The sequence below is a fragment of the Copadichromis virginalis genome, linkage group LG9 (assembly GCF_057382275.1).
Source record: "Copadichromis virginalis isolate Kocher_CV1m ecotype Utaka linkage group LG9, C_Virginalis_male_GT1.1, whole genome shotgun sequence".
NCBI classification, from domain to species: Eukaryota; Metazoa; Chordata; class Actinopteri; order Cichliformes; family Cichlidae; genus Copadichromis; species Copadichromis virginalis.
In genome coordinates, this window is record NC_140626.1 from 12,492,901 (window position 1) to 12,515,550 (window position 22,650).

At 47.8% G+C, this 22,650-nt stretch overlaps 15 non-coding genes across 15 annotated transcripts; all 15 read right to left on the reverse strand.

Moving 5' to 3' along the window:
- Positions 1–6,521: 6,521 nt before the first annotated feature.
- trnas-aga (transfer RNA serine (anticodon AGA)) lies at positions 6,522–6,603 on the reverse strand. Its single transcript has one exon. It is a non-coding gene; the product is annotated as a tRNA-Ser (tRNA).
- A 568-nt stretch (positions 6,604–7,171) lies between these two features.
- trnag-ucc (transfer RNA glycine (anticodon UCC)) lies at positions 7,172–7,243 on the reverse strand. Its single transcript has one exon. It is a non-coding gene; the product is annotated as a tRNA-Gly (tRNA).
- Positions 7,244–8,597: 1,354 nt separating this feature from the next.
- trnas-aga (transfer RNA serine (anticodon AGA)) lies at positions 8,598–8,679 on the reverse strand. Its single transcript has one exon. It is a non-coding gene; the product is annotated as a tRNA-Ser (tRNA).
- A 575-nt stretch (positions 8,680–9,254) lies between these two features.
- On the reverse strand, positions 9,255–9,326 carry trnag-ucc (transfer RNA glycine (anticodon UCC)). The gene has a single exon. It is a non-coding gene; the product is annotated as a tRNA-Gly (tRNA).
- Positions 9,327–10,680: 1,354 nt separating this feature from the next.
- On the reverse strand, positions 10,681–10,762 carry trnas-aga (transfer RNA serine (anticodon AGA)). Its single transcript has one exon. It is a non-coding gene; the product is annotated as a tRNA-Ser (tRNA).
- A 575-nt stretch (positions 10,763–11,337) lies between these two features.
- Positions 11,338–11,409, reverse strand: trnag-ucc (transfer RNA glycine (anticodon UCC)). Its single transcript has one exon. It is a non-coding gene; the product is annotated as a tRNA-Gly (tRNA).
- Positions 11,410–12,763: 1,354 nt separating this feature from the next.
- On the reverse strand, positions 12,764–12,845 carry trnas-aga (transfer RNA serine (anticodon AGA)). The gene has a single exon. It is a non-coding gene; the product is annotated as a tRNA-Ser (tRNA).
- Positions 12,846–13,420: 575 nt separating this feature from the next.
- On the reverse strand, positions 13,421–13,492 carry trnag-ucc (transfer RNA glycine (anticodon UCC)). The gene has a single exon. It is a non-coding gene; the product is annotated as a tRNA-Gly (tRNA).
- Positions 13,493–14,846: 1,354 nt separating this feature from the next.
- On the reverse strand, positions 14,847–14,928 carry trnas-aga (transfer RNA serine (anticodon AGA)). The gene has a single exon. It is a non-coding gene; the product is annotated as a tRNA-Ser (tRNA).
- A 575-nt stretch (positions 14,929–15,503) lies between these two features.
- Positions 15,504–15,575, reverse strand: trnag-ucc (transfer RNA glycine (anticodon UCC)). Its single transcript has one exon. It is a non-coding gene; the product is annotated as a tRNA-Gly (tRNA).
- A 1,354-nt stretch (positions 15,576–16,929) lies between these two features.
- trnas-aga (transfer RNA serine (anticodon AGA)) lies at positions 16,930–17,011 on the reverse strand. Its single transcript has one exon. It is a non-coding gene; the product is annotated as a tRNA-Ser (tRNA).
- A 2,001-nt stretch (positions 17,012–19,012) lies between these two features.
- trnas-aga (transfer RNA serine (anticodon AGA)) lies at positions 19,013–19,094 on the reverse strand. The gene has a single exon. It is a non-coding gene; the product is annotated as a tRNA-Ser (tRNA).
- Positions 19,095–19,669: 575 nt separating this feature from the next.
- On the reverse strand, positions 19,670–19,741 carry trnag-ucc (transfer RNA glycine (anticodon UCC)). Its single transcript has one exon. It is a non-coding gene; the product is annotated as a tRNA-Gly (tRNA).
- A 1,354-nt stretch (positions 19,742–21,095) lies between these two features.
- trnas-aga (transfer RNA serine (anticodon AGA)) lies at positions 21,096–21,176 on the reverse strand. Its single transcript has one exon. It is a non-coding gene; the product is annotated as a tRNA-Ser (tRNA).
- A 575-nt stretch (positions 21,177–21,751) lies between these two features.
- On the reverse strand, positions 21,752–21,823 carry trnag-ucc (transfer RNA glycine (anticodon UCC)). The gene has a single exon. It is a non-coding gene; the product is annotated as a tRNA-Gly (tRNA).
- Between the last annotated feature and the right edge of the window lie 827 nt (positions 21,824–22,650).

The following is a 22,650-nucleotide window of genomic DNA, read 5'->3' on the forward strand; positions in this document are numbered from 1 at the left end:
CAGCAGGTGCATACATCTTTAAGCGCTCCGGGCCGGGCTGCAGCCAACGCTAACCCCCCATTTGCTGCCTACGGTGGTTTTATACAGACTCATCAAGTGAAAAATGTCCAAGTCTTCACTGGCAGTGCTGACAGCAAGGTGCTTGTAGAGGACTGGATTCGTGACATGCAGTATCTTCTTGAGGCAATAGAGCTCCCCATTCACCTCCGCTTTTCCACGGTGGTGCGTCACCTAACTGGTGAAGCCCGAAAGCTGGTCCTGAATCTACCTCTCCATGACCAAACACCTGAAAGGGCATTCGAAGAACTGAGAGCAGAGTACGGCGACACACAGAGCTCCTCAGATCTACTAGCGGACTTCTATGAGCGTGTTCAGAGGTCTGGGGAGTCTGCCTGTTCATATGCTATAGCACTGGAGGCAACACTGCGAGCTGTGGAAGAAAACCAAAGAGGAGGCAAGCCTTTTCCTGACCGTGACAGTAAACTCACCCGGCAGTTCATACGGGGGATTAATGATGAGGATGTGTATGCGAGGATCTCGCCAATGAAGCCCCGGCTTTTGAGTTTCCGTGAGCTACAGGCTGAGCTCCGAAATCTAGCAAAAGAAACAAAGAGATTCCAGCCTCAAAACAAATCAAAGAAAACTTATGCCCAGGTACAAGTGGCATCAGAGTGTAGTGTGAATGTGAAGGCAGAAAAGGCTAAACATCCCTCAGAGTGGTCAGAGCTAGCAGAGATGGTCAAGAAATTAGCACTGAGCCAGGAGGAGCAGATGGCCAAGTTGACCCACCTTGAATCGAGAATTTATGCTCCATCCTCTGCCACTCCACTGAGAGTCCGACCACCCCGTGGGGCTACAACCCCAATGTCAGTGGTCACATGCTACCGGTGTGGGAAGCAAGGACACATAGCCCGGGTTTGCAGAGCAGTGCTCCCGGGGCCTGAACAGACGTGGGCACATGATCCTCAGCCTGTGACCCCCATGGAGGGAAACACTTACTCAGCTCAGCCTTTAAACAGATAAAGCCCATGGTCGCCGGGGCAACCATGGGCGAGCAGCAAGTCCCCACACTGCAGGTGAACAAAGGTGACGGAGGGGAGAGCACTCCCCTAGTTGGTCCCAGGAACGAGGGGGAGGTGGAAGTCAACGGAATGAAGTGCAGGGCACTCATCAACTCTGGCTCCCAGATAACCAGTATTATGCACCAGTACTGGCGCAGCCACCCCACCCTCCATAAACAAAAACTGCAGCCTTCTAAGATACCCATAGAAGGTGCAGGGGGCCAGAGTGTCACCTACCATGGTGTGCTACGCATCAACCTAAAATTGTTGGGGAGAGAGTTTAAGGGTGTGCCTGCTTTTGTTGTCACTAACACAGAGTACCGCTCCTCTGTTCCTCTGCTTGTGGGAACTAATGTCCTCCGTGCCTCCAGAAGTCACCTCCAGGCAACCTACGGCCAGCAGTTCCTCCTCCAGGTCAAGGAGACTCATCCGGAGTGGCACGCCTCCCTGCTAGAGATTGAGAGCACTGACCAGTGTGATATGGATGACACAGTGGGCCCTGTTGTTTATACTGGTCGCAAGGTGCACATTCAAGCAGGGAAAGAGATGGATTTAATGTGCAAAATAAAAGCTGGACCACAAAGAAAGACTTATACAGCCCTAATTGAAGGCCACCCCTCCCTGCGGCTCAGCCAAGACATCCTGATCGCCAGAGTTCTTGCTGATGTAAAGAAAGGATGTGCCCCGGTAAGAGTGATGAACCTCTCCCAGCATGCTATCACTATCAAGCCTCACACGCATCTGGCCAAGGCATCTCTGGTGGAAAGTATTGTGGACTTTTCAGACAGGGTGCGGGGCAGTCATCACATTAGCGGAGGCAGAGAAGCATGCCTGGGTATGGACCACGTTGTGGCAAGCCAGGAAGTGGATTTAAGTGGAGCAGATGTTGAAAACGAGCACCAGCGTTCCCTTCTTAAAGAGCTTGTGGAAAGGAACATGGGTGTGTTCTCACAGCACCCCCTGGATTATGGCCATACAAAGACTGTGCAACATGAAATCCCTCTGGTCGACCCTAAGCCATTTCGACTGCCTTACCGTAAGATCCCCCCATCACAGTGGCAGGACGTGAGAAGGTTACTGACAGAAATGGAGGCAACAGGAGTTATCAGGCCCAGCAAAAGTCCATATGCTTCACCTGTCGTGATCGTAACCAAGAAAGATGGATCACTAAGGCTGTGTATTGACTACAGGAAACTGAACTCCTGTAGCACGAGAGATGCTTTCCCTCTCCCCAGAATAGAAGAAGCCCTGGAGGCTCTAGGGCAGGCAAGATACTTCTCCACCCTTGACCTCACCTCTGGTTATTGGCAGGTGGAGGTGGCGGAGCAAGACAAACACAAGACGGCATTCAGCACCCCTATGGGGCTGTTTGAAGCAAATCGTATGCCCTTTGGACTGCAGAATGCTCCCTCCACCTTTCAGAGACTCATGACCTGCTGCTTTGGCGACTTGAACTTCACCCACCTCCTAATCTATCTTGATGATCTCATCATATTCTCCAAAACCTTTGATGAGCATCTGGAAAGACTGCAGCTGGTGTTCGATCGGCTTCGGGAGCATGGCTTGAAGTTAAAGCCTTCTAAATGCCACCTAGTGAGAAAGGAGGTTCAGTATTTGGGTCACTTAGTGTCTGCTGAGGGGATCCGGACAGACCCAGAGAAGATCAGCAAGGTGAAAAACTGGGTGAGGCCCACAAATCGCAAAGAAGTGTTGCAATTCCTGGGATTCGCTGGATACTATAGGCGGTATGTAAGTGGGTACTCTACCCTAGCTGCTCCCCTGTACCGCCTAACTGCTGGTGACCCCAGAAAGAAAAGGAGAGGGGGAAAGAAAAGTCTGGCTACCGACCCACCCTTTTTGTGGACAGATGAATGCGAGAAGGCATTTAAGACCCTAAAAGAAAGGCTGACAAGCGCTCCAGTGCTGGGATATCCTGACTATAGCTTGCCCTTCGTTCTGCAGACGGACGCCTCAGGGGAGGGTCTGGGCGCCGTTCTAGCTCAGATCCAAGGTGGAGCTGAGAGGGTCATAGCCTTCACCAGTAGAGGTTTGAGCCCAGCAGAGACAAGGTATCCTGCACACAAACTCGAGTTCCTTGCTCTTAAATGGGCAGTCACCGACAAATTCTACGACCACCTCTATGGGCGTAGATTCTCTGTCCAGACAGACAACAACCCTCTCAAGTATGTTATGTCATCAGCGAAGCTGGATGCCACAGGCCAGCGGTGGGTGTCTAGGCTGGCTGCTTTCGATTTCGATGTCCAGTATCGGAGGGGACAGAGCAACACAAACGCTGACGCCCTCTCTCGCATGTCTAACCAGGAGGTCATGCACATCCTACAGACATGCCCTCAGTGGGTGGGTGTCGACGAACAGGGGCATGGTGCGACACAGGCTACCCAGGATACTCAAAGCCTCACTGGCCATGGCACGCCTACAGGGGAGGAACTGGAACTCGGGCCACCTACATCCACTGAGCCTTACAGGGATGTGGGGATGGAATCCCTGCCCACCATGACCAAACAGGAGATCCGTGCAGGGCAGAAAAAAGACCTCGTTATTGGCCCTGTCTTGCACTATAAGAGTATGAACCAGAAGCCAAGCTGCAGTGAGCGAATGAGTGCCGAAGGACACGTGCGCCTTCTCTTAAAGGAGTGGAGAAGGTTAGCGGTAAGGGATGGCATCCTGTACCGCTGCGTCCAAGACAGCCAAAGGGGAGTAGTTGAGCAACTGGTGCTACCAGAGGATTTGCGTATATCAGTGAAGACTGCTCTCCACGATGACTCAGGCCACCTTGGTTTTGAGAGGACATTGCACATGATAAGGGAGAGGTTTTATTGGCCACGGATGTTCCAGGAAATCAAGGCTTGGTGCGAACAATGTGAGAGGTGCTGCCTTAGGAAAACTCCAACCGCAGGGGTCAGGGCCCCCCTGGTCAGTATCCACAGCAGTGCCCCCTTGGAGCTAGTTTGTGTGGATTTTTTGACTCTTGAGAAATCAAAAGGTGGTATCGAAAATGTCCTCGTGGTCACTGACCATTTCTCACGCTATGCGCAAGCATACCCCACTAAAGACCAAAAAGCCAGCACAGTGGCTAGGGTGCTGTATAGAAACTTTTTCTGTCGGTTTGGCTTCCCAGCAAAACTGCATGCAGACCAAGGGCGCAATTTTGAAAGTGCTGTGGTGAAGGAGCTGTGTAAATGCACCGGCATCACTAAGACCCACACCACGCCCTATCACCCACAGGGCAACGGGACAACTGAACGGTTTAACCGCACCCTCATGAACATGCTGGGGACGCTAGAACCTCACCTGAAACCCCGGTGGCACGAATATGTGGATGCAATGACACACGCCTACAACTGCACCCGCCATGATTCGACAGGGTACACACCATACTACCTGATGTTTGGCAGGCATCCACGGCTCCCTGTCGACTTGGTCTTTGGGCTGTCAACCACTAATGGGTCGGGGGGATATAGCGATTATGTCCAGACCCTGCATGACTGCTTGTCACAGGCTTACGCACAGGCTAATCAGGCCTCTCGCCAGGCTAAGGGTCACCAGAAAAGATACTATGACCGACAAGCAAAGAGTCAAAGCTTCAGCCCGGGTGACAGAGTCCTGGTTAAAGTGTGTCATGTGGAGGGGCGAAGCAAACTAGGAGACAAGTGGGAGTCACGTCCATACATTGTGGTGAAGAAACAGCCAGACATGCCGGTGTATGTGGTGCGATCGGAAAATGGTGATACAGAGAGAGTGGTCCACCGCAACCTACTCACGCAGTGTATGTTTCTTCCCGTGGAGCAGGTGGGAGAGGAGGCAAGAGAGGAAATGGAGCTTGACGTGGAGGAGGTTCATGGAGGAGGGATTGAGGACAGTGGAGAGCAGGCTGGTGAAGTAATCAGACAGGATGAAGAGTCGGACATGATCGAGGACGGGGAGACTGATAGCCTGGAAGGAGGTGTGGAGGGAATTTCACCTGAAGCAGCAAATGGATCACTTGCCCCCACAGGACCGGAGGAAAGGGACCCAGGGGCAGCACAAGAGAGTGAAGATTGGAGGGGGAATGAGACTGCCAGGGTCACCCACTCACCTCCCAGACCAAGAGAACCAAGGAGGAACTTGCCGAGGAGTTGGCATCCCCCAAAGAGACTGACTTATGGGTTGAGAGTTAACGAACCAGGGGAGGATCAGGAGAAGATAGAAAGGGGATGGAAGCTGTGGCAGAGGGCCAAAGCAAGAAGGGCTGCAGGAAATACATAGGATACACACATAGACATTTTCACATTACACTGCACATCTTCCACCACCATTATTCTTGTGTACATAGTGAGACTGTTCTGTTTTATTTTGTTTTGTTTGATGACTGGGACGCCATCACTTAAAGGAGAGGCGGATGTAAGGTAGTGACTGGAATAAGTCACAAGGTGTCGCTGTTGAGCTGCATATATGGTGTAAATGTTAGCAATTTTGGCCATTCGTCCTCTGCAGGACACCGTACTTTAGATTTCTTGTTCGCGCGGGCGCCATCTTGGGTCAGTGTTTGCTGTGATTTGCGAAGGTAAGCACTGCCAGTGGCGAACTGCATCAGTTTTGTGTTGTATTCATCGCCGAGACCGTGGAATGTTGTAGAAGGCACGGTTATTGTTACTTAATGTGTATTCTGTGTATATGTGTTGTTGTATTTTGCAATGTTGATAGTCACGGAGTGTTTGCTGTGATTTGCGAAGGGCCAGCAGCAGAGTTGGAGCGGTGTTTGCCCCTGCTTCCGAATAAACGGCGCGGTCCGAGCCACAAATTGAACACCTGTGTCCGACTGGTCTCTCTGCGGTGCACCCCAATCCAACACAATTTAACACAACGCAGAGTCCGGGGTGTAGGGAGGCCCCTGCACTGGTTGGGTTACATATCCTTCCTCTCTATCATTAGATGGAGAGAGTGTACAAAGGCCGGCATAGTGGGTCTGTGGCCACTCTTGCTTGCGCTTTTGCGTGTCTGTCAGCCAGCTGTGGAGAAGAGCAAAGTTTTTACATGCAAAGAGCTGTAGTGAAAAGCAGTGTTCCAAACAATGAAATGTGTCCACTCCTTGTGCTTTTCATGCAGTAATGTTTGAAGCTATTTCTGCTGTTGTCCCATTCCCGGTGAAATCCGCTGTGCCTCCAATCCCGATCCTCTTGCAAAGCAATCAGCATTTGTCAGACGCATGAGTCATTGGTTGTACTCAGACTGGATCCTGGACGACTACACGGGGGAACGTGTGGGGTGGCTAAGAGACCAATTGAAGGATGCCATGTTTACTGAATATGTGCCTAATTTTGTCAGGGCATAGCTGGGTCCATTGCTTCTACGTGCTCTATTTTCACAAGCAAAGGCCTGGCTCTTTCTCCTGGCACCTTCTCAGGTGATCTCCATGACTTCTTCTCAAATCAACGTCAGGACTGCCGCAAAACAGCTGACCGTTGTCGACAGGATTCGAACCTGTGCGGGGAGACCCCAATGGATTTCTAGTCCATCGCCTTGACCGCTCGGCCACAACAACCACATTGGGCTGTGGAACTACATACTTGAAAGACATACGTCTTCCAAGTCCTACGCCACACATCTTTCAAGTAGGATGTGCACAACAACGGCCACGCTGGATTGTAAATGCGGTAGCTGCATGACTTTGGTGCGAAAGCTTGTGGTTTTGCAGTTCCGTGAGATTGGTGCAGCACAGCTGCGGTTGAAGCTAGCTGGCTGACATTAGCTTGCTTGTTTGCATGAACAGTAACACACACAGCTGATGATTTTGCCACCGCAAAGAGCTGATCAGTACATGGTTAGTAAAATGTTATCTTTATTCCAAACATTCAGCACAATATTTAAAGTGGGACTGGGTGTCTTTATGAAGAAGTAGCGTGTCCAATCCCAGTTTCATGTAAGAAGGTATAGGTATGAAGTGATGAGAGCCTGTGTGAACAGTGTCTTTCCACAGCAAACGGTAGCAGCGAGGCCGATGAAGAATGCACCTGGCCTGACATTGTAAGCATTTGCAGAAAGAGCGGAGAACGTTTTTAGTGTAAAATAGTACGCAGCCCACATGCTTGAACAGCACTGCGAGAAGCAACTGCGATGGCCGGGAATCGAACCCGGGTCAACTGCTTGGAAGGCAGCTATGCTCGCCACTATACCACCATCGCTGTGAAAGACTACAACATCACTGATTCATTGTCCGGCTTATACAGATTTTCAGGACAATTAACAAGGTGGGCATTGTGATTACTCGCTTGTCAGGTTCTAAACTGGTCAAAAGGTAGATCACTAAAAAGACTAGTGCTTTCATGCAACTGCACATTTAATCTCATCAGCAAAGCTTCTTTGCTACTCAAGTGTGGCCTCTCACGCATTTAAACTCTTGCGTGATTTTTAGCACCTTGAGAGTCGCAATGGTCACGCGAGTTCTTCAGGTCACAGCAGACAAGGTGAGAATAGGTGTGAATCTGTCTTGGGACGAATCTGGGACGAGGACGTCTTTGGCTCCTCTTTCAAGTTATTGGACTTTGGCAAAAAGGTTTTACGCTTAATTCAAAAATGAGAGCAAGTGTCTGTGTCCCGAATACAAAGTGGGAGCTGGTTCCACAGAGAGGGGCCTGAAAAGTGATGGCTCTGCCTTCCATTGCACTTTTAAATCCCCTCGGAAGCCAGCAGTCTGAGAGCAAAGCACTCTGTTGGGATGATATGGCACTGTGAGATCTTGTAGACAAAATTGGTGGTGATTATTCAAGACCTTGTGTGTGAGGGCAAGTATTTGGATTTTTATTTGGGATTTAATTGGGAGCCAATGAAGAGAGAAGTCCATATGGGGGAAATCTACTCTGTCCTTCCAGTCCCTGACTGTGCTCTGGATGCAGCGTTTTGGAAAACAGTGTAAAGGCTTTTCAGGAAGCTTTTAGGACACTGTGAAAATACTGAATTTGAATAGTGGAGGCTAGAAGTAGTGAATGTATCCTTCCTCTCTATCATTAGATGGAGAGAGTGTACAAAGGCCGGCATAGTGGGTCTGTGGCCACTCTTGCTTGCGCTTTTGCGTGTCTGTCAGCCAGCTGTGGAGAAGAGCAAAGTTTTTACATGCAAAGAGCTGTAGTGAAAAGCAGTGTTCCAAACAATGAAATGTGTCCACTCCTTGTGCTTTTCATGCAGTAATGTTTGAAGCTATTTCTGCTGTTGTCCCATTCCCGGTGAAATCCGCTGTGCCTCCAATCCCGATCCTCTTGCAAAGCAATCAGCATTTGTCAGACGCATGAGTCATTGGCGGTACTCAGACTGGATCCTGGACGACTACACGGGGGAACGTGTGGGGTGGCTAAGAGACCAATTGAAGGATGCCATGTTTACTGAATATGTGCCTAATTTTGTCAGGACATAGCTGGGTCCATTGCTTCTGCGTGCTCTATTTTCACAAGCAAAGGCCTGGCTCTTTCTCCTGGCACCTTCTCAGGTGCTCTCCATGACTTCTTCTCAAATCAACGTCTGGACTGGCGCAAAACAGCTGACCGTTGTCGACAGGATTCGAACCTGTGCGGGGAGACCCCAATGGATTTCTAGTCCATCGCCTTGACCGCTCGGCCACAACAACCACATTGGGCTGTGGAACTACATACTCGAAAGACATACGTCTTCCAAGTCCTACGCCACACATCTTTCAAGTAGGATGTGCACAACAACGGCCACGCTGGATTGTAAATGCGGTAGCTGCATGACTTTGGTGCGAAAGCTTGTGGTTTTGCAGTTCCGTGAGATTGGTGCAGCACAGCTGCGGTTGAAGCTAGCTGGCTGACATTAGCTTGCTTGTTTGCATGAACAGTAACACACACAGCTGATGATTTTGCCACCGCAAAGAGCTGATCAGTACATGGTTAGTAAAATGTTATCTTCATTCCAAACATTCAGCACAATATTTAAAGTGGGACTGGGTGTCTTTATGAAGAAGCAACGTGTCCAATCCCAGTTTCATGTAAGAAGGTATAGGTATGAAGTGATGAGAAGTCAAAGCCTGTTTGAACAGTGTCTTTACACAGCAAACGGTAGCAGCGAGGCCGATGAAGAATGCACCTGGCCTGACATTGTAAGCATTTGCAGAAAGAGCGGAGAACGTTTTTAGTGTAAAATAGTACGCAGCCCACATGCTTGAACAGCACTGCGAATGGCAACTGCGATGGCCGGGAATCGAACCCAGGTCAACTGCTTGGAAGGCAGCTATGCTCGCCACTATACCACCATCGCTGTGAAAGACTACAACATCACTGATTCATTGTCCGGCTTATACAGATTTTCAGGACAATTAACAAGGTGGGCATTGTGATTACTCGCTTGTCAGGTTCTAAACTGGTCAAAAGGTAGATCACTAAAAAGACTAGTGCTTTCATGCAACTGCACATTTAATCTCATCAGCAAAGCTTCTTTGCTACTCAAGTGTGGCCTCTCACGCATTTAAACTCTTGCGTGATTTTTAGCACCTTGAGAGTCGCAATGGTCACGCGAGTTCTTCAGGTCACAGCAGACAAGGTGAGAATAGGTGTGAATCTGTCTTGGGACGAATCTGGGACGAGGACGTCTTTGGCTCCTCTTTCAAGTTATTGGACTTTGGCAAAAAGGTTTTACGCTTAATTCAAAAATGAGAGCAAGTGTTTGTGTCCTGAGTACAAAGTGGGAGCTGGTTCCACAGAGAGGGGCCTGAAAAGTGATGGCTCTGCCTTCCATTGCACTTTAAAATCCCCTCGGAAGCCAGCAGTCTGAGAGCAAAGCACTCTGTTGGGATGATATGGCACTGTGAGATCTTGTAGACAAAATTGGTGGTGATTATTCAAGACCTTGTGTGTGAGGGCAAGTATTTGGATTTTTATTTGGGATTTAATTGGGAGCCAATGAAGAGAGAAGTCCATATGGGGGAAATCTACTCTGTCCTTCCAGTCCCTGACTGTGCTCTGGATGCAGCGTTTTGGAAAACAGTGTAAAGGCTTTTCAGGAAGCTTTTAGGACACTGTGAAAATACTGAATTTGAATAGTGGAGGCTAGAAGTAGTGAATGTATCCTTCCTCTCTATCATTAGATGGAGAGAGTGTACAAAGGCCGGCATAGTGGGTCTGTGGCCACTCTTGCTTGCGCTTTTGCGTGTCCGTCAGCCAGCTGTGGAGAAGAGCAAAGTTTTTACATGCAAAGAGCTGTAGTGAAAAGCAGTGTTCCAAACAATGAAATGTGTCCACTCCTTGTGCTTTTCATGCAGTAATGTTTGAAGCTATTTCTGCTGTTGTCCCATTCCCGGTGAAATCCGCTGTGCCTCCAATCCCGATCCTCTTGCAAAGCAATCAGCATTTGTCAGACGCATGAGTCATTGGCGGTACTCAGACTGGATCCTGGACGACTACACGGGGGAACGTGTGGGGTGGCTAAGAGACCAATTGAAGGATGCCATGTTTACTGAATATGTGCCTAATTTTGTCAGGACATAGCTGGGTCCATTGCTTCTGCGTGCTCTATTTTCACAAGCAAAGGCCTGGCTCTTTCTCCTGGCACCTTCTCAGGTGATCTCCATGCCTTCTTCTCAAATCAACGTCTGGACTGGCGCAAAACAGCTGACCGTTGTCGACAGGATTCGAACCTGTGCGGGGAGACCCCAATGGATTTCTAGTCCATCGCCTTGACCGCTCGGCCACAACAACCACATTGGGCTGTGGAACTACATACTCGAAAGACATACGTCTTCCAAGTCCTACGCCACACATCTTTCAAGTAGGATGTGCACAACAACGGCCACGCTGGATTGTAAATGCGGTAGCTGCATGACTTTGGTGCGAAAGCTTGTGGTTTTGCAGTTCCGTGAGATTGGTGCAGCACAGCTGCGGTTGAAGCTAGCTGGCTGACATTAGCTTGCTTGTTTGCATGAACAGTAACACACACAGCTGATGATTTTGCCACCGCAAAGAGCTGATCAGTACATGGTTAGTAAAATGTTATCTTCATTCCAAACATTCAGCACAATATTTAAAGTGGGACTGGGTGTCTTTATGAAGAAGTAACGTGTCCAATCCCAGTTTCATGTAAGAAGGTATAGGTATGAAGTGATGAGAAGTCAAAGCCTGTTTGAACAGTGTCTTTACACAGCAAACGGTAGCAGCGAGGCCGATGAAGAATGCACCTGGCCTGACATTGTAAGCATTTGCAGAAAGAGCGGAGAACGTTTTTAGTGTAAAATAGTACGCAGCCCACATGCTTGAACAGCACTGCGAGAAGCAACTGCGATGGCCGGGAATCGAACCCGGGTCAACTGCTTGGAAGGCAGCTATGCTCGCCACTATACCACCATCGCTGTGAAAGACTACAACATCACTGATTCATTGTCCGGCTTATACAGATTTTCAGGACAATTAACAAGGTGGGCATTGTGATTACTCGCTTGTCAGGTTCTAAACTGGTCAAAAGGTAGATCACTAAAAAGACTAGTGCTTTCATGCAACTGCACATTTAATCTCATCAGCAAAGCTTCTTTGCTACTCAAGTGTGGCCTCTCACGCATTTAAACTCTTGCGTGATTTTTAGCACCTTGAGAGTCGCAATGGTCACGCGAGTTCTTCAGGTCACAGCAGACAAGGTGAGAATAGGTGTGAATCTGTCTTGGGACGAATCTGGGACGAGGACGTCTTTGGCTCCTCTTTCAAGTTATTGGACTTTGGCAAAAAGGTTTTACGCTTAATTCAAAAATGAGAGCAAGTGTCTGTGTCCCGAATACAAAGTGGGAGCTGGTTCCACAGAGAGGGGCCTGAAAAGTGATGGCTCTGCCTTCCATTGCACTTTTAAATCCCCTCGGAAGCCAGCAGTCTGAGAGCAAAGCACTCTGTTGGGATGATATGGCACTGTGAGATCTTGTAGACAAAATTGGTGGTGATTATTCAAGACCTTGTGTGTGAGGGCAAGTATTTGGATTTTTATTTGGGATTTAATTGGGAGCCAATGAAGAGAGAAGTCCATATGGGGGAAATCTACTCTGTCCTTCCAGTCCCTGACTGTGCTCTGGATGCAGCGTTTTGGAAAACAGTGTAAAGGCTTTTCAGGAAGCTTTTAGGACACTGTGAAAATACTGAATTTGAATAGTGGAGGCTAGAAGTAGTGAATGTATCCTTCCTCTCTATCATTAGATGGAGAGAGTGTACAAAGGCCGGCATAGTGGGTCTGTGGCCACTCTTGCTTGCGCTTTTGCGTGTCTGTCAGCCAGCTGTGGAGAAGAGCAAAGTTTTTACATGCAAAGAGCTGTAGTGAAAAGCAGTGTTCCAAACAATGAAATGTGTCCACTCCTTGTGCTTTTCATGCAGTAATGTTTGAAGCTATTTCTGCTGTTGTCCCATTCCCGGTGAAATCCGCTGTGCCTCCAATCCCGATCCTCTTGCAAAGCAATCAGCATTTGTCAGACGCATGAGTCATTGGCGGTACTCAGACTGGATCCTGGACGACTACACGGGGGAACGTGTGGGGTGGCTAAGAGACCAATTGAAGGATGCCATGTTTACTGAATATGTGCCTAATTTTGTCAGGACATAGCTGGGTCCATTGCTTCTGCGTGCTCTATTTTCACAAGCAAAGGCCTGGCTCTTTCTCCTGGCACCTTCTCAGGTGCTCTCCATGACTTCTTCTCAAATCAACGTCTGGACTGGCGCAAAACAGCTGACCGTTGTCGACAGGATTCGAACCTGTGCGGGGAGACCCCAATGGATTTCTAGTCCATCGCCTTGACCGCTCGGCCACAACAACCACATTGGGCTGTGGAACTACATACTCGAAAGACATACGTCTTCCAAGTCCTACGCCACACATCTTTCAAGTAGGATGTGCACAACAACGGCCACGCTGGATTGTAAATGCGGTAGCTGCATGACTTTGGTGCGAAAGCTTGTGGTTTTGCAGTTCCGTGAGATTGGTGCAGCACAGCTGCGGTTGAAGCTAGCTGGCTGACATTAGCTTGCTTGTTTGCATGAACAGTAACACACACAGCTGATGATTTTGCCACCGCAAAGAGCTGATCAGTACATGGTTAGTAAAATGTTATCTTCATTCCAAACATTCAGCACAATATTTAAAGTGGGACTGGGTGTCTTTATGAAGAAGCAACGTGTCCAATCCCAGTTTCATGTAAGAAGGTATAGGTATGAAGTGATGAGAAGTCAAAGCCTGTTTGAACAGTGTCTTTACACAGCAAACGGTAGCAGCGAGGCCGATGAAGAATGCACCTGGCCTGACATTGTAAGCATTTGCAGAAAGAGCGGAGAACGTTTTTAGTGTAAAATAGTACGCAGCCCACATGCTTGAACAGCACTGCGAATGGCAACTGCGATGGCCGGGAATCGAACCCAGGTCAACTGCTTGGAAGGCAGCTATGCTCGCCACTATACCACCATCGCTGTGAAAGACTACAACATCACTGATTCATTGTCCGGCTTATACAGATTTTCAGGACAATTAACAAGGTGGGCATTGTGATTACTCGCTTGTCAGGTTCTAAACTGGTCAAAAGGTAGATCACTAAAAAGACTAGTGCTTTCATGCAACTGCACATTTAATCTCATCAGCAAAGCTTCTTTGCTACTCAAGTGTGGCCTCTCACGCATTTAAACTCTTGCGTGATTTTTAGCACCTTGAGAGTCGCAATGGTCACGCGAGTTCTTCAGGTCACAGCAGACAAGGTGAGAATAGGTGTGAATCTGTCTTGGGACGAATCTGGGACGAGGACGTCTTTGGCTCCTCTTTCAAGTTATTGGACTTTGGCAAAAAGGTTTTACGCTTAATTCAAAAATGAGAGCAAGTGTTTGTGTCCTGAGTACAAAGTGGGAGCTGGTTCCACAGAGAGGGGCCTGAAAAGTGATGGCTCTGCCTTCCATTGCACTTTAAAATCCCCTCGGAAGCCAGCAGTCTGAGAGCAAAGCACTCTGTTGGGATGATATGGCACTGTGAGATCTTGTAGACAAAATTGGTGGTGATTATTCAAGACCTTGTGTGTGAGGGCAAGTATTTGGATTTTTATTTGGGATTTAATTGGGAGCCAATGAAGAGAGAAGTCCATATGGGGGAAATCTACTCTGTCCTTCCAGTCCCTGACTGTGCTCTGGATGCAGCGTTTTGGAAAACAGTGTAAAGGCTTTTCAGGAAGCTTTTAGGACACTGTGAAAATACTGAATTTGAATAGTGGAGGCTAGAAGTAGTGAATGTATCCTTCCTCTCTATCATTAGATGGAGAGAGTGTACAAAGGCCGGCATAGTGGGTCTGTGGCCACTCTTGCTTGCGCTTTTGCGTGTCCGTCAGCCAGCTGTGGAGAAGAGCAAAGTTTTTACATGCAAAGAGCTGTAGTGAAAAGCAGTGTTCCAAACAATGAAATGTGTCCACTCCTTGTGCTTTTCATGCAGTAATGTTTGAAGCTATTTCTGCTGTTGTCCCATTCCCGGTGAAATCCGCTGTGCCTCCAATCCCGATCCTCTTGCAAAGCAATCAGCATTTGTCAGACGCATGAGTCATTGGCGGTACTCAGACTGGATCCTGGACGACTACACGGGGGAACGTGTGGGGTGGCTAAGAGACCAATTGAAGGATGCCATGTTTACTGAATATGTGCCTAATTTTGTCAGGACATAGCTGGGTCCATTGCTTCTGCGTGCTCTATTTTCACAAGCAAAGGCCTGGCTCTTTCTCCTGGCACCTTCTCAGGTGATCTCCATGCCTTCTTCTCAAATCAACGTCTGGACTGGCGCAAAACAGCTGACCGTTGTCGACAGGATTCGAACCTGTGCGGGGAGACCCCAATGGATTTCTAGTCCATCGCCTTGACCGCTCGGCCACAACAACCACATTGGGCTGTGGAACTACATACTCGAAAGACATACGTCTTCCAAGTCCTACGCCACACATCTTTCAAGTAGGATGTGCACAACAACGGCCACGCTGGATTGTAAATGCGGTAGCTGCATGACTTTGGTGCGAAAGCTTGTGGTTTTGCAGTTCCGTGAGATTGGTGCAGCACAGCTGCGGTTGAAGCTAGCTGGCTGACATTAGCTTGCTTGTTTGCATGAACAGTAACACACACAGCTGATGATTTTGCCACCGCAAAGAGCTGATCAGTACATGGTTAGTAAAATGTTATCTTCATTCCAAACATTCAGCACAATATTTAAAGTGGGACTGGGTGTCTTTATGAAGAAGTAACGTGTCCAATCCCAGTTTCATGTAAGAAGGTATAGGTATGAAGTGATGAGAAGTCAAAGCCTGTTTGAACAGTGTCTTTACACAGCAAACGGTAGCAGCGAGGCCGATGAAGAATGCACCTGGCCTGACATTGTAAGCATTTGCAGAAAGAGCGGAGAACGTTTTTAGTGTAAAATAGTACGCAGCCCACATGCTTGAACAGCACTGCGAGAAGCAACTGCGATGGCCGGGAATCGAACCCGGGTCAACTGCTTGGAAGGCAGCTATGCTCGCCACTATACCACCATCGCTGTGAAAGACTACAACATCACTGATTCATTGTCCGGCTTATACAGATTTTCAGGACAATTAACAAGGTGGGCATTGTGATTACTCGCTTGTCAGGTTCTAAACTGGTCAAAAGGTAGATCACTAAAAAGACTAGTGCTTTCATGCAACTGCACATTTAATCTCATCAGCAAAGCTTCTTTGCTACTCAAGTGTGGCCTCTCACGCATTTAAACTCTTGCGTGATTTTTAGCACCTTGAGAGTCGCAATGGTCACGCGAGTTCTTCAGGTCACAGCAGACAAGGTGAGAATAGGTGTGAATCTGTCTTGGGACGAATCTGGGACGAGGACGTCTTTGGCTCCTCTTTCAAGTTATTGGACTTTGGCAAAAAGGTTTTACGCTTAATTCAAAAATGAGAGCAAGTGTCTGTGTCCCGAATACAAAGTGGGAGCTGGTTCCACAGAGAGGGGCCTGAAAAGTGATGGCTCTGCCTTCCATTGCACTTTAAAATCCCCTCGGAAGCCAGCAGTCTGAGAGCAAAGCACTCTGTTGGGATGATATGGCACTGTGAGATCTTGTAGACAAAATTGGTGGTGATTATTCAAGACCTTGTGTGTGAGGGCAAGTATTTGGATTTTTATTTGGGATTTAATTGGGAGCCAATGAAGAGAGAAGTCCATATGGGGGAAATCTACTCTGTCCTTCCAGTCCCTGACTGTGCTCTGGATGCAGCGTTTTGGAAAACAGTGTAAAGGCTTTTCAGGAAGCTTTTAGGACACTGTGAAAATACTGAATTTGAATAGTGGAGGCTAGAAGTAGTGAATGTATCCTTCCTCTCTATCATTAGATGGAGAGAGTGTACAAAGGCCGGCATAGTGGGTCTGTGGCCACTCTTGCTTGCGCTTTTGCGTGTCTGTCAGCCAGCTGTGGAGAAGAGCAAAGTTTTTACATGCAAAGAGCTGTAGTGAAAAGCAGTGTTCCAAACAATGAAATGTGTCCACTCCTTGTGCTTTTCATGCAGTAATGTTTGAAGCTATTTCTGCTGTTGTCCCATTCCCGGTGAAATCCGCTGTGCCTCCAATCCCGATCCTCTTGCAAAGCAATCAGCATTTGTCAGACGCATGAGTCATTGGCGGTACTCAGACTGGATCCTGGATGACTACACGGGGGAACGTGTGGGGTGGCTAAGAGACCAATTGAAGGATGCCATGTTTACTGAATATGTGCCTAATTTTGTCAGGACATAGCTGGGTCCATTGCTTCTGCGTGCTCTATTTTCACAAGCAAAGGCCTGGCTCTTTCTCCTGGCACCTTCTCAGGTGATCTCCATGCCTTCTTCTCAAATCAACGTCTGGACTGGCGCAAAACAGCTGACCGTTGTCGACAGGATTCGAACCTGTGCGGGGAGACCCCAATGGATTTCTAGTCCATCGCCTTGACCGCTCGGCCACAACAACCACATTGGGCTGTGCAAATACATACTTGAAAGACATACGTCTTCCAAGTCCTACACCACACATCTTTCAAGTAGGATGTGCACAACAACGGCCACGCTGGATTGTAAATGCGGTAGCTGCATGACTTTGGTGCGAAAGCTTGTGGTTTTGCAGTTCCGTGAGATTGGTGCAGCACAGCTGCGGTTGAAGCTAGCTGGCTGACATTAGCGTGCTTGTTTGCATGAACAGTAACACACACAGCTGATGATTTTGCCACCGCAAAGAGCTGATCAGTACATGGTTAGTAAAATGTTATCTTCATTCCAAACATTCAGCACAATATTTAAAGTGGGACTGGGTGTCTTTATGAAGAAGTAGCGTGTCCAATCCCAGTTTCATGTAAGAAGGTATAGGTATGAAGTGATGAGAAGTCAAAGCCTGTTTGAACAGTGTCTTTACACAGCAAACGGTAGCAGCGAGGCCGATGAAGAATGCACCTGGCCTGACATTGTAAGCATTTGCAGAAAGAGCGGAGAACGTTTTTAGTGTAAAATAGTACGCAGCCCACATGCTTGAACAGCACTGCGAATGGCAACTGCGATGGACGGGAATCGAACCCAGGTCAACTGCTTGGAAGGCAGCTATGCTCGCCACTATACCACCATTGCTGTGAAAGACTACAACATCACTGATTCATTGTCCGGCTTATACAGATTTTCAGGACAATTAACAAGGTGGGCATTGTGATTACTCGCTTGTCAGGTTCTAAACTGGTCAAAAGGTAGATCACTAAAAAGACTAGTGCTTTCATGCAACTGCACATTTAATCTCATCAGCAAAGCTTCTTTGCTACTCAAGTGTGGCCTCTCACGCATTTAAACTCTTGCGTGATTTTTAGCACCTTGAGAGTCGCAATGGTCACGCGAGTTCTTCAGGTCACAGCAGACAAGGTGAGAATAGGTGTGAATCTGTCTTGGGACGAATCTGGGACGAGGACGTCTTTGGCTCCTCTTTCAAGTTATTGGACTTTGGCAAAAAGGTTTTACGCTTAATTCAAAAATGAGAGCAAGTGTTTGTGTCCTGAATACAAAGTGGGAGCTGGTTCCACAGAGAGGGGCCTGAAAAGTGATGGCTCTGCCTTCCATTGCACTTTAAAATCCCCTCGGAAGCCAGCAGTCTGAGAGCAAAGCACTCTGTTGGGATGATATGGCACTGTGAGATCTTGTAGACAAAATTGGTGGTGATTATTCAAGACCTTGTGTGTGAGGGCAAGTATTTGGATTTTTATTTGGGATTTAATTGGGAGCCAATGAAGAGAGAAGTCCATATGGGGGAAATCTACTCTGTCCTTCCAGTCCCTGACTGTGCTCTGGATGCAGCGTTTTGGAAAACAGTGTAAAGGCTTTTCAGGAAGCTTTTAGGACACTGTGAAAATACTGAATTTGAATAGTGGAGGCTAGAAGTAGTGAATGTATCCTTCCTCTCTATCATTAGATGGAGAGAGTGTACAAAGGCCGGCATAGTGGGTCTGTGGCCACTCTTGCTTGCGCTTTTGCGTGTCCGTCAGCCAGCTGTGGAGAAGAGCAAAGTTTTTACATGCAAAGAGCTGTAGTGAAAAGCAGTGTTCCAAACAATGAAATGTGTCCACTCCTTGTGCTTTTCATGCAGTAATGTTTGAAGCTATTTCTGCTGTTGTCCCATTCCCGGTGAAATCCGCTGTGCCTCCAATCCCGATCCTCTTGCAAAGCAATCAGCATTTGTCAGACGCATGAGTCATTGGCGGTACTCAGACTGGATCCTGGACGACTACACGGGGGAACGTGTGGGGTGGCTAAGAGACCAATTGAAGGATGCCATGTTTACTGAATATGTGCCTAATTTTGTCAGGACATAGCTGGGTCCATTGCTTCTGCGTGCTCTATTTTCACAAGCAAAGGCCTGGCTCTTTCTCCTGGCACCTTCTCAGGTGATCTCCATGCCTTCTTCTCAAATCAACGTCTGGACTGGCGCAAAACAGCTGACCGTTGTCGACAGGATTCGAACCTGTGCGGGGAGACCCCAATGGATTTCTAGTCCATCGCCTTGACCGCTCGGCCACAACAACCACATTGGGCTGTGGAACTACATACTCGAAAGACATACGTCTTCCAAGTCCTACGCCACACATCTTTCAAGTAGGATGTGCACAACAACGGCCACGCTGGATTGTAAATGCGGTAGCTGCATGACTTTGGTGCGAAAGCTTGTGGTTTTGCAGTTCCGTGAGATTGGTGCAGCACAGCTGCGGTTGAAGCTAACTGGCTGACATTAGCTTGCTTGTTTGCATGAACAGTAACACACACAGCTGATGATTTTGCCACTGCAAAGAGCTGATCAGTACATGGTTAGTAAAATGTTATCTTCATTCCAAACATTCAGCACAATATTTAAAGTGGGACTGGGTGTCTTTATGAAGAAGTAGCGTGTCCAATCCCAGTTTCATGTAAGAAGGTATAGGTATGAAGTGATGAGAACTCAAAGCCTGTGTGAACAGTGTCTTTCCACAGCAAACGGTAGCAGCGAGGCCGATGAAGAATGCACCTGGCCTGACATTGTAAGCATTTGCAGAAAGAGCGGAGAACGTTTTTAGTGTAAAATAGTACGCAGCCCACATGCTTCAACAGCACTGCGAGTGGCAACTGCGATGGCCGGGAATTGAACCCGGGTCAACTGCTTGGAAGGCAGCTATGCTCGCCACTATACCACCATCGCTGTGAAAGGCTGCAACATCACCGATTCATTGTCCGGCTTATACAGATTTTCAGGACAATTAACAAGGTGGGCATTGTGATTACTCGCTTGTCAGGTTCTAAACTGGTCAAAAGGTAGATCACTAAAAAGACTAGTGCTTTCATGCAACTGCACATTTAATCTCATCAGCAAAGCTTCTTTGCTACTCAAGTGTGGCCTCTCACGCATTTAAACTCTTGCGTGATTTTTAGCACCTTGAGAGTCGCAATGGTCACGCGAGTTCTTCAGGTCACAGCAGACAAGGTGAGAATAGGTGTGAATCTGTCTTGGGACGAATCTGGGACGAGGACGTCTTTGGCTCCTCTTTCAAGTTATTGGACTTTGGCAAAAAGGTTTTACGCTTAATTCAAAAATGAGAGCAAGTGTCTGTGTCCCGAATACAAAGTGGGAGCTGGTTCCACAGAGAGGGGCCTGAAAAGTGATGGCTCTGCCTTCCATTGCACTTTAAAATCCCCTCGGAAGCCAGCAGTCTGAGAGCAAAGCACTCTGTTGGGATGATATGGCACTGTGAGATCTTGTAGACAAAATTGGTGGTGATTATTCAAGACCTTGTGTGTGAGGGCAAGTATTTGGATTTTTATTTGGGATTTAATTGGGAGCCAATGAAGAGAGAAGTCCATATGGGGGAAATCTACTCTGTCCTTCCAGTCCCTGACTGTGCTCTGGATGCAGCGTTTTGGAAAACAGTGTAAAGGCTTTTCAGGAAGCTTTTAGGACACTGTGAAAATACTGAATTTGAATAGTGGAGGCTAGAAGTAGTGAATGTATCCTTCCTCTCTATCATTAGATGGAGAGAGTGTACAAAGGCCGGCATAGTGGGTCTGTGGCCACTCTTGCTTGCGCTTTTGCGTGTCCGTCAGCCAGCTGTGGAGAAGAGCAAAGTTTTTACATGCAAAGAGCTGTAGTGAAAAGCAGTGTTCCAAACAATGAAATGTGTCCACTCCTTGTGCTTTTCATGCAGTAATGTTTGAAGCTATTTCTGCTGTTGTCCCATTCCCGGTGAAATCCGCTGTGCCTCCAATCCCGATCCTCTTGCAAAGCAATCAGCATTTGTCAGACGCATGAGTCATTGGCGGTACTCAGACTGGATCCTGGACGACTACACGGGGGAACGTGTGGGGTGGCTAAGAGACCAATTGAAGGATGCCATGTTTACTGAATATGTGCCTAATTTTGTCAGGACATAGCTGGGTCCATTGCTTCTGCGTGCTCTATTTTCACAAGCAAAGGCCTGGCTCTTTCTCCTGGCACCTTCTCAGGTGATCTCCATGCCTTCTTCTCAAATCAACGTCTGGACTGGCGCAAAACAGCTGACCGTTGTCGACAGGATTCGAACCTGTGCGGGGAGACCCAATGGATTTCTAGTCCATCGCCTTGACCGCTCGGCCACAACAACCACATTGGGCTGTGGAACTACATACTCGAAAGACATACGTCTTCCAAGTCCTACGCCACACATCTTTCAAGTAGGATGTGCACAACAACGGCCACGCTGGATTGTAAATGCGGTAGCTGCATGACTTTGGTGCGAAAGCTTGTGGTTTTGCAGTTCCGTGAGATTGGTGCAGCACAGCTGCGGTTGAAGCTAACTGGCTGACATTAGCTTGCTTGTTTGCATGAACAGTAACACACACAGCTGATGATTTTGCCACTGCAAAGAGCTGATCAGTACATGGTTAGTAAAATGTTATCTTCATTCCAAACATTCAGCACAATATTTAAAGTGGGACTGGGTGTCTTTATGAAGAAGTAGCGTGTCCAATCCCAGTTTCATGTAAGAAGGTATAGGTATGAAGTGATGAGAACTCAAAGCCTGTGTGAACAGTGTCTTTCCACAGCAAACGGTAGCAGCGAGGCCGATGAAGAATGCACCTGGCCTGACATTGTAAGCATTTGCAGAAAGAGCGGAGAACGTTTTTAGTGTAAAATAGTACGCAGCCCACATGCTTCAACAGCACTGCGAGTGGTAACTGCGATGGCCGGGAATTGAACCCGGGTCAACTGCTTGGAAGGCAGCTATGCTCGCCACTATACCACCATCGCTGTGAAAGGCTACAACATCACCGATTCATTGTCCGGCTTATACAGATTTTCAGGACAATTAACAAGGTGGGCATTGTGATTACTCGCTTGTCAGGTTCTAAACTGGTCAAAAGGTAGATCACTAAAAAGACTAGTGCTTTCATGCAACTGCACATTTAATCTCATCAGCAAAGCTTCTTTGCTACTCAAGTGTGGCCTCTCACGCATTTAAACTCTTGCGTGATTTTTAGCACCTTGAGAGTCGCAATGGTCACGCGAGTTCTTCAGGTCACAGCAGACAAGGTGAGAATAGGTGTGAATCTGTCTTGGGACGAATCTGGGACGAGGACGTCTTTGGCTCCTCTTTCAAGTTATTGGACTTTGGCAAAAAGGTTTTACGCTTAATTCAAAAATGAGAGCAAGTGTCTGTGTCCCGAATACAAAGTGGGAGCTGGTTCCACAGAGAGGGGCCTGAAAAGTGATGGCTCTGCCTTCCATTGCACTTTAAAATCCCCTCGGAAGCCAGCAGTCTGAGAGCAAAGCACTCTGTTGGGATGATATGGCACTGTGAGATCTTGTAGACAAAATTGGTGGTGATTATTCAAGACCTTGTGTGTGAGGGCAAGTATTTGGATTTTTATTTGGGATTTAATTGGGAGCCAATGAAGAGAGAAGTCCATATGGGGGAAATCTACTCTGTCCTTCCAGTCCCTGACTGTGCTCTGGATGCAGCGTTTTGGAAAACAGTGTAAAGGCTTTTCAGGAAGCTTTTAGGACACTGTGAAAATACTGAATTTGAATAGTGGAGGCTAGAAGTAGTGAATGTATCCTTCCTCTCTATCATTAGA